Source organism: Dromiciops gliroides, chromosome 1 (genome assembly GCF_019393635.1).
Source record: "Dromiciops gliroides isolate mDroGli1 chromosome 1, mDroGli1.pri, whole genome shotgun sequence".
In the NCBI taxonomy this organism is placed as follows: domain Eukaryota; kingdom Metazoa; phylum Chordata; class Mammalia; order Microbiotheria; family Microbiotheriidae; genus Dromiciops; species Dromiciops gliroides.
Genome location: NC_057861.1, coordinates 725,224,450 through 725,236,520, shown reverse-complemented (window position 1 = coordinate 725,236,520; position 12,071 = coordinate 725,224,450). Strand labels below are relative to the sequence as shown.

Below are 12,071 nucleotides of genomic sequence, written 5' to 3'. Positions count from 1 at the left end.
TTGAGGCAATTACATTCCCACTAAAAACAGGATAACTTCTGTGAATCATGGGAAAAGTGGGGAAATGGAGCACACTGGAGTATAACACTTTCACTCGTGATTTTTACAACTTTTTTGTATCAAAATTTTGAATTTGTCAAAAGTGTTGGTACAAAAGAATTGACAATAATCAGAATTTAAACTGTAAAGCCTTGAGTGTTTTTCAGGGCTTTATTAAAAACTTATAGAAGGGCAGCTAGGTGGAGCAGTGGATAAAGCACTGGCCCTGGATTCAGGAGGACTTGAGTTCAAAGCCAGCCTCAGACACCTAACACTTACTAGCTGGGTCACCCTGGGCAAGTCACTTAACCCTCATTGCCCAGCAAAAACAAACAAACAAAAAAAATCTAGAGATTTCCAGAAATAAGACTGTTGTTCAATTTCCATTGAAAATCAAGTTTAGGGGCAGCTAGATGGCGCAGTGGATAGAGTACCGGCCCTGGATTCAGGAGGACCTGAGTTCAAATCTGGCCTCAGACACTTAACACTTACTAGCTGTGTGACCCTGGGCAAGTCACTTAACCCCAATTGCCCCGCAAAAAAAAAAAATCAAGTTTACCCCTTCTTGGGAGGGCACTAGGGGGAGATAGTCAATCCCAAACTGCTCTATCCAAAGTTACTAATGATCTGTTAGTTGGTGAATCCAACGGCCTTTTCTCAATTCCCAGTCTTGACCTCTGAGTACTCTGACATTCTGCTCATTACTCTCTCCTCCTTGACACTCTCTTCTCTCTAGGTTTTTGGGCCACCGCTCTCTTCTGGTACTTGTCCCACCTGTCTGACCACTCCTCACTCTAGGCTGCTGGATATTCCTTCAGATCACATCCTCTAACCACAGGTGTCTCCCAGGTTTCCGTTCTTCGTTCTCCTCTCCCCCCATACTACACACCTGGTAATCCCATCAGCCCCCATGGATTTAATTACCATCTCTATACTGATGATTTCAAATCTACGTTCCCTACCCAAACTTCTCCGCTGACCTCCAATCAGTTATCTCCAACTGCTTTTCAGGGCATCTCAAACCAAATGTCCAGTAAACATCTCAAACTCAATAAGTCAAAACAGAACTCATTTTTTCTGCCAAGCCCACCCTCCTTCCCTCCAACCTTCCCTATTTCTGACAACAACACCATCCTCTCAGTCCCTCAGGCTCACAACCTAGGGGACATCCTAGACTCTTCACTATCTCTTGTTGCCAAGGCCTGTCCAATTCACCTCTGCAACATCCCTCAAATAGGACTCGTCTCCTATGACACTGCCCCGACTGGTGAAGGCCCTCATCACTCACACTAGACAGTTACAGTAGCCTGCCCCAGGATCTGCCTGCCTCAAATCTCTTTCCACTTAAACTGAAAAGTGTTTTTCCTACCTCTGACGACGTCACCTCTCCAATCAATAAACTCCAGTGGTTCCCAATCACCCGCAGAATCAAATACAAAATGCTCTCTTTAGCCTTCAAAGGCCTTCATAGGCCAGCTTCCTCCAGCCTTCCCAGTCATCCTATGATTTACTCCCCAATACGTTTTCAGTCTAGTGACACTGACCTTGTTGTGGTTTCCATCTGCTACCTCTGGGAGTCCTCTCTGGCTGTCCCCCCATAGCTGAAATGCTCTCCAGCGTTTGCTTCCGTTACTGACCTTCACGGCTTAATTTAAGTCCAACAAAAATCCTATCCACTATAGGAAGCCTTCCCCAACCCTTCTAAATTCCAGTGTTTTCCCTCTCTTAATTATTTACTATTTATCCTGTATATATTTTGCTTTGTATATATTTGCATGTTGTCTCCCTCATTAGATTGTAAGCTCCTTGAAGGCAAGGGCTGTCCTTTACCTCTCTTCGTATGCCCAGAGCTTCTCAGCACAGTGCCTGGCACATAGTAGGTGCTTAATAAATGTTTACTGAATTGAGTGTTCATACAATTTCATATATTAATGTAATTAATTTAAAAGAAAAAACTATCATGATTACTGAATAGTTTATAAGAGTAGTCTCTATAAAAGGTACTGTAACGATTGGAATGACGCCACCTGCTGGATACTAACTGTAGAAGAGTTCTGCCCATGAAGGGAAGGTCTTTGAGGGCAAGACCAGGAGTCAGGAAGTGACGCGGGCTAGTGGGAGGAGGAAGGAAGAGACTGGCGCTCAGTCTCACTTTCTCTTTCCTGAGGACGCTGGCAGAGAAGGGAGCTAGAAATGTGCTCTCCCTTTAATAGATAGGAATCTAGGCCTTTTTCTCTCTCTTTACCAAATTCTTATTCTCCTTAATAAATGCTTAAAAGTCTAACTCTTGCTAAAGCTTATAATTTATTGGCGACCACTCATTAGATATTTTAGACAGACTAGCTAGAATTTTAGCCCTTAACAGATGGCTGACCACGAAGAGGAAAGCTAAACCTCAGTCTTCTTCTGATCTTCTGGTTGGGTAAGAAATTTCCCCTCCCTCTCCCTTTAACTGCTAAGTACTGGCGTACTGGCTGTGTTTTCCTTTAAATTTTTTCAAATGGACCTTTTAAACTCCCTAATTACCCTATTTTTGATTTTAGTCTGTTTAACCAGACAAATGGGAGATAAGATCATGTTAATGCTTTGTTTTTGTGGATTTTCTATTTTTCTTTTTATTTTTGTTAAAAGAGCCAGCAACTTACTCACACAAGGAAATATCTCTCCCTCTCCCAACCATGCTTTTTCAGAGAAACCTGAAGAGATTCCTGCAGCTTTTCCCAGTTCCAACACTAATTGTTGCTTTAATTTTGCATGCCTGGAGGCAATGACCCACCCTCTAGAAGCTTTTAATCCCCTAGCACCTGGAGGCAAAGTGGGGGAAGAGGAATCCAGGCCTGAGTTCAAAATCAAGTCTGATTCAAATTGCTCTGGTCCCTCCCCTCCTCTCCAGACCCCACCCTCTACTCCTCCCATGGCCAAGCCCATTGCTTCCCCTGCCTGGGAAGTCCAGAGATCTGATGCACGTGCTCAACTTTCTCTAACTACATTTGCAGCTTCAGGCTCAGCCCTTCCCCAGGCTGGCTGTGCTTCTGAGACAACCTTAGAAAACCCTTTAAATTCCAGATATGCTCGATTTGTTCATAATTTTGCTAACCTGCTTTTGTCTTTAATTAGTAATCTTATAAAGCATTTGTATGGTGAAAAGCCCGACAGACAATATAGAGGGGTTAAAGAAGAAAAACTTAAGCTGAATAAGAATGACAATCATCAACATAGTTCAAGACTCTGCTTCTTTTGCCATGGAAGGGTATATATTTTACAGAAATGTAGAAGTAAGCAGCAAGGTATTGATATGAGTATTGGGGATTTTAGATATCGGAATCAAGAGTGTTCTGAATTCACTCAGATTATTAATGTCAGTTCAGAGGTTACATAGGATTTCTATGCTATTACATATACATTTTGGAATTAATGGTATAGGTTTATTTTCATAGAGATTTTCATGCTTTTGAGATTGTGTTTTATACTTAGTTTTTAAAACAAGGAGAATATTTGTAAAAGCTTTTTATAGTCATGTGGTCCAGTTTATATTTTATAATACTCTTATTGATATTAAGGTCATATTCATTTAGATTTCCCTAGTTTGAATTTCATTGTCTTTTATTGTTCCACGTGTATCTTCTTCTATTCATTCATCTATCTAATTTTGAAACATGGTTTTGATTTCATAATACAATGTTAATTCTAGGAGTATTGTGCTCCCATATTCTGAGTTGTTTGTTTTTGTTATTTTTTCTCAACTGATTATTTGATCAAACTCTTTAAAGCATTTCCCTGGCAAATTGGTTGCCATGGCAAGTATAAATTGATTCTAGAAGTATTATTTTTGATAAGCATATTCCAAAAAAAAAAAAAAAAGAGGGGAACATTTGTAAAAGTTTTCTTTTTTTCAAAAAAAAAAAGTTTTCTTTGAGATTCTGTTGTGCTTTAACTTATATTTAAATATGTTCAGATTTTTCACAAAAGTAATTGTATACTAAGTAAAAAAAGGTATTATTTGAAATTGTTGCATAATTATATATTATATTCTGAGTCAAGATGTATTCACATTTTTTGCAATCATTTATTATCCTCAATTTTTAAATCCATATGAGACTTGGATTATGGGAACTTATCATTTAAGACACTAATTGCCTTTATTCTGAGTTATCAGATGCCAGTTGGCCAAGATGCCATCCAATCACAAGAGGAATACATGCAAGAGCAGACACTGAACTGTCACATGAGGGGAGACATGCATGAAGTCAAGGTATGGCCGAGGGAACGGCTTTTGACTAATGTTGAGGTTGGATTCTCTTGGTTTAATATTTTATTTTATTTTTCCCCACAATATTGTACAGATGGCTGGAAGTTTTGATCCCACCCATCTCACTTCTACACCTGGCTTCTATGCTCCCTCCTATATGCCTGATGCCATGGACATCTCAATCCCATGCATCTGATTAAGTCTGACTCAGTTTCCTCCAATATGTTCGGTGGCATGGACATATATTCCATCCACCTATTTTAAGCCTGGCATACTGCATGGACAGTACATATTGCTCAAGTGTGGGAATGCTCATATCCCATCATTTCTCTGTTCTTTTATGGTAACCCCCATAATTATCTCAGGTGTCATGATAAATAACAGTGTTGAATTTGGCCTTGACACCTGTTACCAATTATATTAGATTTTCTAATTTCTCATAATGGCATGAGGATAATTAGGCAGATGATGCAAAAAGTGATGAAACAAAGATAAAAATTATTTTTAAAAATTAATATCGCAATTGTCTTCTCAATTACTCTCCATAAGGGGGGACTATAATAATAATGTAATTTTAAAGAATGGTTCAATTTTTGTTTTATTATATGTTTCATGTGTAACAACTAAGATTCTGAATTCCCTTAGACATGTTTTTGAGAACTTTCATTGTTTGATTTGATTATTGATAAAGCTATTTTAAAGTTGTGTTAAGCTCAATTTTGTAGGAAATTTTCCTGGCTGATTACCAGCATCCACACATCAACCCCTGAAAAGACTTCCATTCCACGACTACACCTAGAGGACATCTGAGAAAAGACTTTCAGAGACTTTAAATGAACAGTTTTGATTTGTTGTTTTTTTTTTCTCTTTCTGTTATAATATACACCATCTGTAACATGTATTCTCTGCAGAGGCCCTCCCTTTGCAAGACCAATGTCAAAGCGTCGGTTCATGAGGACAAAAAATCGCCCCTCTGGACAAAACTTTCCTCTCTTCCTTTTCTATATTGTTGTTCACATATTATTAGTTAGCAATAGTTATTATATTGTTTTTACTGTTCCGTCAAGGAAACATTTTGTTTCTTGAGGAACAACAGGGGGGACTGTAACGATTGGAATGACGCCACCTGCTGGATACTTACTGTAGAAGAGTTCTGCCCATGAAGGGAAGGTCTTTGAGGGCAAGACCAGGAGTCAGGAAGTGACGCGGGCTAGTGGGAGGAGGAAGGAAGAGACTGGCGCTCAGTCTTGCTTTCTCTTTCCTGAGGACGCTGGCAGAGAAGGGAGCTAGAAATGTGCTCTCCCTTTAATAGATAGGAATCTAGGCCTTTCTCTCTCTCTTTACCAAATTCTTATTCTCCTTAATAAATGCTTAAAAGTCTAACTCTTGCTAAAGCTTGTAATTGATTGGCGACCACTCATTAGATATTTTAGACAGTTTAGCTAGAATTTTAACCCTTAACAGAGGTTAACCCAAGTAATGACTTTTACATTGTTCATTGTCTAAGCTGAAAATGACAAACCAGTTTTTAATTGGTGACAAGGACCAGTCTCCTGAAGGTGTGTTCTCAAATAAGCTTGTGTAAAGCTCTGCTAGAGAGTAAATTCATTAGCCTTCATAAAATGTCTCTAGTACAAAGCAATTTCTAGTAGCCTCAAAATCCCTCTCAAACATTTGTGCTATTTTGAACAAAAAATTTAAACAGAAAAATACTACTGTCAGAGCAAAAATGAAATTTTCATATATATAATGGCCAGAAAAATAAAGAATATAGCAGAATATTTAAAGTGCTTTAATAAGGCAAGCATATTTAGAAATGATATGTGCTGAAATATATGTTCTAGAAGGGATCAAGGTATATCTTAAATTGTAATATTAAACCGTGGAATTTTATGGGCCTAGGGTTAGGGTAATACCATTTCAAATGATAATGAAATGTAAATATTAATACAAAAAAGGAATTAGGATTAACTAGTATATAAATCACATATAATAACATAGTTAAAAAGTGTCACCCAGAGCCCAATACACAGAATAAGAATTAAAATTATAAAGACCCTTAGAAAACCTCCTTCTCTACCCTTTATTCTTATTTTCAAATGTCTGAGAAGACAAATGACATTTCCAAAGACTGTGCCAGGCCTCTCTGAATAAGTGGCATGAGGGCATGTAAGGAAGTTGCAAAAAGGAAGAGAAAAAACAATGGCAAAAACCTGCAACATGAATTTGTCTAAACCTGACTGTCTTAATCTTAGAAATCGATTTCACCCTTCAAAAACACCCCAAACAGCCTGAACTGAAAGCACAGAGAATTCCTCTCCGACCACACCTACAAATAGTTATCAATACAGTTCAACAATCCCCAATTTCATCAGTACTTCCTAATTAACTGAGGTTTGGGGAAACAGCTGCTTTTCCGAGTGTTAGGATTATCATGGTCAAAATGTAAATGTACGCATTAATCAGCCATGTAGCTGAATGCAAGCTTACCTACTACTGAGCCAATGGGCCCTGGAACTAGCAGGTGCCATGATAAAATACACAATCATGTCAACAAACAGAAAAACTGAAGTCACCTTCCCCAGTGGGAGGACGACTCTAGGGGATAAGCAAGGAAGTGTTATTTCTGCTTATCTTCTATGATACAAAAAAAAAAAAAAAACCACCCACAAAACAAAACAAAAAGCCACCAAGCAAAACTGATAGGGTCATTCAGCGATATTGGCTGACATTTACTTAATACTGAAATTGCTCGGCACACTTCCGAAAAACAACCACCCTGGGAAGCACACTGTATAGAGCAGTCACCTGTTTTACAGGTGGGCAAACCTCTGGCTCTGAGAAGTTCAATGACTAGTCAGTGGTTCACTTAGCAAAGGAAAGGTTTGAAGTGGAAACGTAACTGGGTCCTCAGAAGGCCAGCCTACTTTCTGCCACAACACGCTGCCTTTCAAGCTAAATGATGAAGATGTGCGTTTGTGTTTGCACGTGTGTGTGTATATGGGGAATTCCATCCAGCAAGGTAGCATCTGATGTGCACCGTGGAGCCTTCGAGAACTGCCAAAGATGCTGAGTGTTCAAACGACTTGCCCAGCATCGCAGAACTAATGGATGTGAAACAAAAAAGACAGCTTGAAGCCCATGGAGCCGCCAGCAAACAAGGCCACAGCTTCCCAAGAAAAGACGGGAGGAAGAAAGATTGAAGCCTTCTGTACCATTCCCCACCACCAAGAAAACTTTCAGAGTGGCCAAGGAGCTCCAATCAAAGGGCCTTTGAAGCCTTGGGGCACAAGGTCAATCAGGGTAGTGCAGCAGCACTCACACCAAGACAGCCCAGATGGCCTAAGAATCTGAGGTCTTTAGGACTCTGTCTGACAGACTCAAGAACTGTGGAGATCTCATATCCTTCCATTCCTAAGATCTACGGGAGCCTGACTCCAGGCAGTAGATGTCAGTGTAGGAACCCAGGAGATCCAAAGCAAAGTCAAGGAGGTCCAACCACACCACCCACAGTAGGGAAAATAACCCCAAGTCTGGAACAAAAGCTAGAGAGATGGATACACCAAAAAGACATCAGTCAGTATAAAACTTATTATAGATGTCAAGATCCCTCCACAGCATAAGAGAGTAACAATGTAACAACTGCAAGCAGAGACTCAAAGAGGAAAAAAAAATTTCACAAGGACTACATGAATAGAAGAGAAAAAAAGCAAGAGACTTTAAAAAGGAGGAAAAGTTCTAAAAGAAAAAATTGGAAAGAGAACAAATATGCTTCAAAAGTTGTAAAAACCCACTCACTAGCAGACACCCAAAATATCATAAAAGATCATACAAAAATCAATGATTCCATGAGACAAGAATATTGAAATAATATTAAAAGATTGAAAAAAGAGAAAAAACGTAAGATAGCTGACATCAGAAGCCACTGACCTGGAAAACAAGTCAAAGAGAAACAATTTAAGAATCACTGGACTCCCTGAAAACAATGATTAAAAAGCCTCAATAATATTTCAAGTATTCATAAATGAAAATTACCCATAATTATTATAACCAGAGGACAAACACTTGCTAGCTGTGTGACCCTGGGCAAGTCACTTAACCCCAATTGCCTCACTTTAAAAAAAAAAAGAAGAAAAAAAAACAACCAGAAGACAGAGTAAAAAAAGAAAACATCTAGATCAGTTCTTAAAAAAAATTTTTTAAAAACCTCTATAAAGAAAGCTCCTGGGGCAGCTAGATGGCACAGTGGATAAAGCACTGGCCCTGGATTCAGGAGTACCTGAGTTCAAATCCAGCCTCAGACACTTGATACTTACTAGCTGTGTGACCCTGGGCAAGTCATTTAACCCCCATTGCCCCACAAAAACAAAAACAAAACAAAACAAAACAAAAAAGCTCCTAAAAACAAAAACCTCCAAAAAGAAAAAATCCTAGGAATGTCATAGCCAAAATCTAAACTCTTTCATCAAAAAAAAATCTTTTAAGCATCCTGAAAGAAGCAGTTCAAGTACCAAGGGTCCAAAATAAGAATCAAACAAGATCTGACAGTTTCAACCATAAAGGAGAGGAGATTTTGGAATATAATATTCCAACAAAAGCTATTGGCTTACAAACCAGAATAATTTACACTCCAAAATTGAGCATGTCATCCAACAGGGGGAAAATAGACCTTTAATGGAAAAGAACTTTCAAGCATTTCTGATGAAAACACTCGAGTTGAATAGGAACTGTGAAATATAAACATGAGTCCAAAGAAATATAGAAAAGAAAATGTATTTGAGTGACTACAAGGAGCTGTACAATAATGTAATGCTAACAATGTAATAATGTAATATAACAGGGGCAGAAAAAACTTTCAGAATGTTAATTATTCTAAGGGTAATGAGAGGAAATCCTGAAAATGGATTGATTCTGTTATGAGGGTCTAAAGACAAAAAAAGAGAATGGAGGGTAAAAGGAATACACCAGCTTAGAACAAAAAAGGAAGCAGGTAAAACCTGCTACTTTTTCTATTTGGGGTGTATGAGAAGAGTATACCAACACTGATGAAGGGGTGGGAGTATTGGGCATCAGAAGAAACTCATTCATATCTAAAACAAAGGAGAGATGAACATAAATACACACTCAGAGTCTGAGCATCAGTCATGAGGAAAATAAGCAGGGATAAGGAAGGGGGCTACGAGGGAGGAGGGAACAAACTTTTTAATCCCAAAAACAGAATTAAAGGAAGTCAAAACAAAATAAATAAGTAAATGAACTATAAATTAAGGGTAGCATGCCTTATATTTTCTCTTAGACAAATGTAGAATGAACAAACTGTGATTTGTGAAATATTATTATGTCGTAAGAAATGACAAAAGAGATGATTTCAATGAATATTTAGTAAGAACTTTTGCAGAGTGAAGTGAATCTAACTAGAGGAAAAATCAAGTCTGATCCCAAAAATGAAATGCATATGATAACATAAAGGTCTACAAAAATGAAAATCCTATCACTTCATTCAAGGTCCAACCTGGGATTTGGAAGAATAAAAGACAAATAATATTCCATGTAAAACCAGTCCCTATAAAACTCTAAATTATGCATGCACATGCACACAAGAATTGTGCATGTGTATATGTATATTTTGGGGGCAAAATTTAATATAGGGAGAGTTAATTGGGTGCCTCGACATAATATTAGGGTCCCCAAAATGAGGGACCTCTAGGCCCAAAGCTTCCTCTCCTCTGCCTTTTTAGGTATTTCTCCCAGGCCAATAAGAAAGGAGCCTAACAGCCTCTTTTCCACAAACGAATCAGGTTTTATGAATGGGAATAAAATAAACAGCAACGGTGAAATTAATAAAGTCAAAGACAAGGGACTAGGGAAAAAGAAAAATAGATAATCCCCCTAACTCTAACCTATACAATCCCCAAACTCACTTCCAGTTCAGCTAATTCAAAACAGCAGGGCTTGTATGTTAACTCACCACCTGGGGTCTGTAGCTTCAATGAGAAACAACTTTGCAGCCAGGGCCCACAGTACAAACTGCCAAGAAAGAACCTCTTTCTGCCCGTTCCCGCAGCTCACACCACCGGAAAGTGCACTCCCCTCAGCAAGAGTTTACTCTCCCTCCCCCAAAAGGGGAAGTCCTTCAAATTCCTCCTGAAATCAGCAGCATACGTCACTCAGGACAGGCCAGGAGTGGCTCATCCCAATCAATCTGCCAAAATTCCATTATTTTACCACAATATATAGTATGTATGTCTGTGTTTATGTTTATTGGTTTTAAAGGCTAGATTCCTTCTCCCTTTGGAAGATAACAGTTTTACTCTATGAAAGAGAATAATGAGAATAATTACTTCCATCTGTATTATATACAATGATGATTATTTGAAATAACAATGAAATAAGCTTTAAATATTTAATTATGAAGACATTTCAGCATGTCAGTTCATACTACAGTCAATCACAACTACTAATTATTTTAAAAATAAACTAAAGATATAGCAACAATATGGCTTTAAAAAAAACTTAATTTTTTTTACTTAATAGTATTTTTTCCAATTACATGTAAAGATAGTTTTCACATTTATTTTTGTAAGATTTTGAGTCTCAAATTTTTCTCCATTCCTCCCCTCCCCCCAAGAAAGTAAGCATTCTAATATAGTTCATACATGTATGATCATGTTAAACAAATTTCCATATTAGTCATGTGGTGAAAGAATCAAAACAAAAGGGAAAAACCACGAGAAAGAAAACAAAAGTGAAAACAGTATGCTTTGATTTGCATTCAGACTCCGTAGGTCTTTTTCTGGATGTGAAGAGCATTTTCCACAATGAGTCTTTTGGAACTATTTAGGATCATTGTATTTCTGAGAAGAGCTAAGCTAGCATAGTTGCTTTTACTGTGTACAATGTTTTCCTTGTTCTCCTCTTTTCACTCAGCATCAGTTCTTTTAAGTCTTTCCAGGTTTTTCTAAAATCTGCCTGCTCGTTATTTCTGGTAAACTAGTATTCCATTACATTCATATATATCACAACTTGTTCAGCCATTCCTCAATTGATGGGCATCCCCCTCAATTTCCAATTCTTTGCCACTACAAAGAGTTACTATAAATACTTTTGTACACGTAGGTCTTTTTCCCTTTATTATGATCTCTTTGGGATACAGACCTAGTAGTATTCCTCGATCAAAGGGTATAAAGTTGTTCTTTTATTTTTTTATTTATTTTATTTATTTATTTGTTTGTTTATTTATTTTGGTGAGGCAATTGGGGTTAAGTGACTTGCCCTGGGTCACACAGCTAGTAAGTGTCAAGTGTCTAAGGCCGGATTTGAACTCAGTTCCTCCTGAATCTAGGGCTAGTGCTCTATCCACTGTGCCACCTAGCTGCCCCAGGTATACAGTTTTATAGCCCTTTGGGCATAGTTCCAAATTGTTCTCCAGAATGGCTGGATCAGTTCACAAATCCACCAACAATGCATTAGTGTTCCAATTTTCCCACATCTTCTCCAACATTTATCAGTTTTCTTTTCTATCATATTAGCCAATCTGATAGGTGTGAGGTGGTACATCAGAGTTGGTTTGATTTACATTTCTATAATCAATACTGAGTTAGAGCATTTCTTCATATGACTATAGAAAGCTTTAATTTCTTCATCTAAAAGTTGTGTGTTCATGCCTGTTGACCATTTAGCAACTGAGGAATGACTTATTGTCTTATAAATTTGACTCAGTTCTTTATATATTTGAGAAATGAGGCTTTTATCAGAACACTAGCTCTAAAAATTATTTCCCAGA

General features: G+C 38.0%; 1 protein-coding gene across 1 annotated transcript in view; it reads right to left on the bottom strand.

Moving 5' to 3' along the window:
* Window positions 1–12,071, bottom strand: part of SHQ1 (SHQ1, H/ACA ribonucleoprotein assembly factor) — a 129,515-nt gene that overhangs the window by 63,168 nt on the left and 54,276 nt on the right. The window lies entirely within an intron of this gene.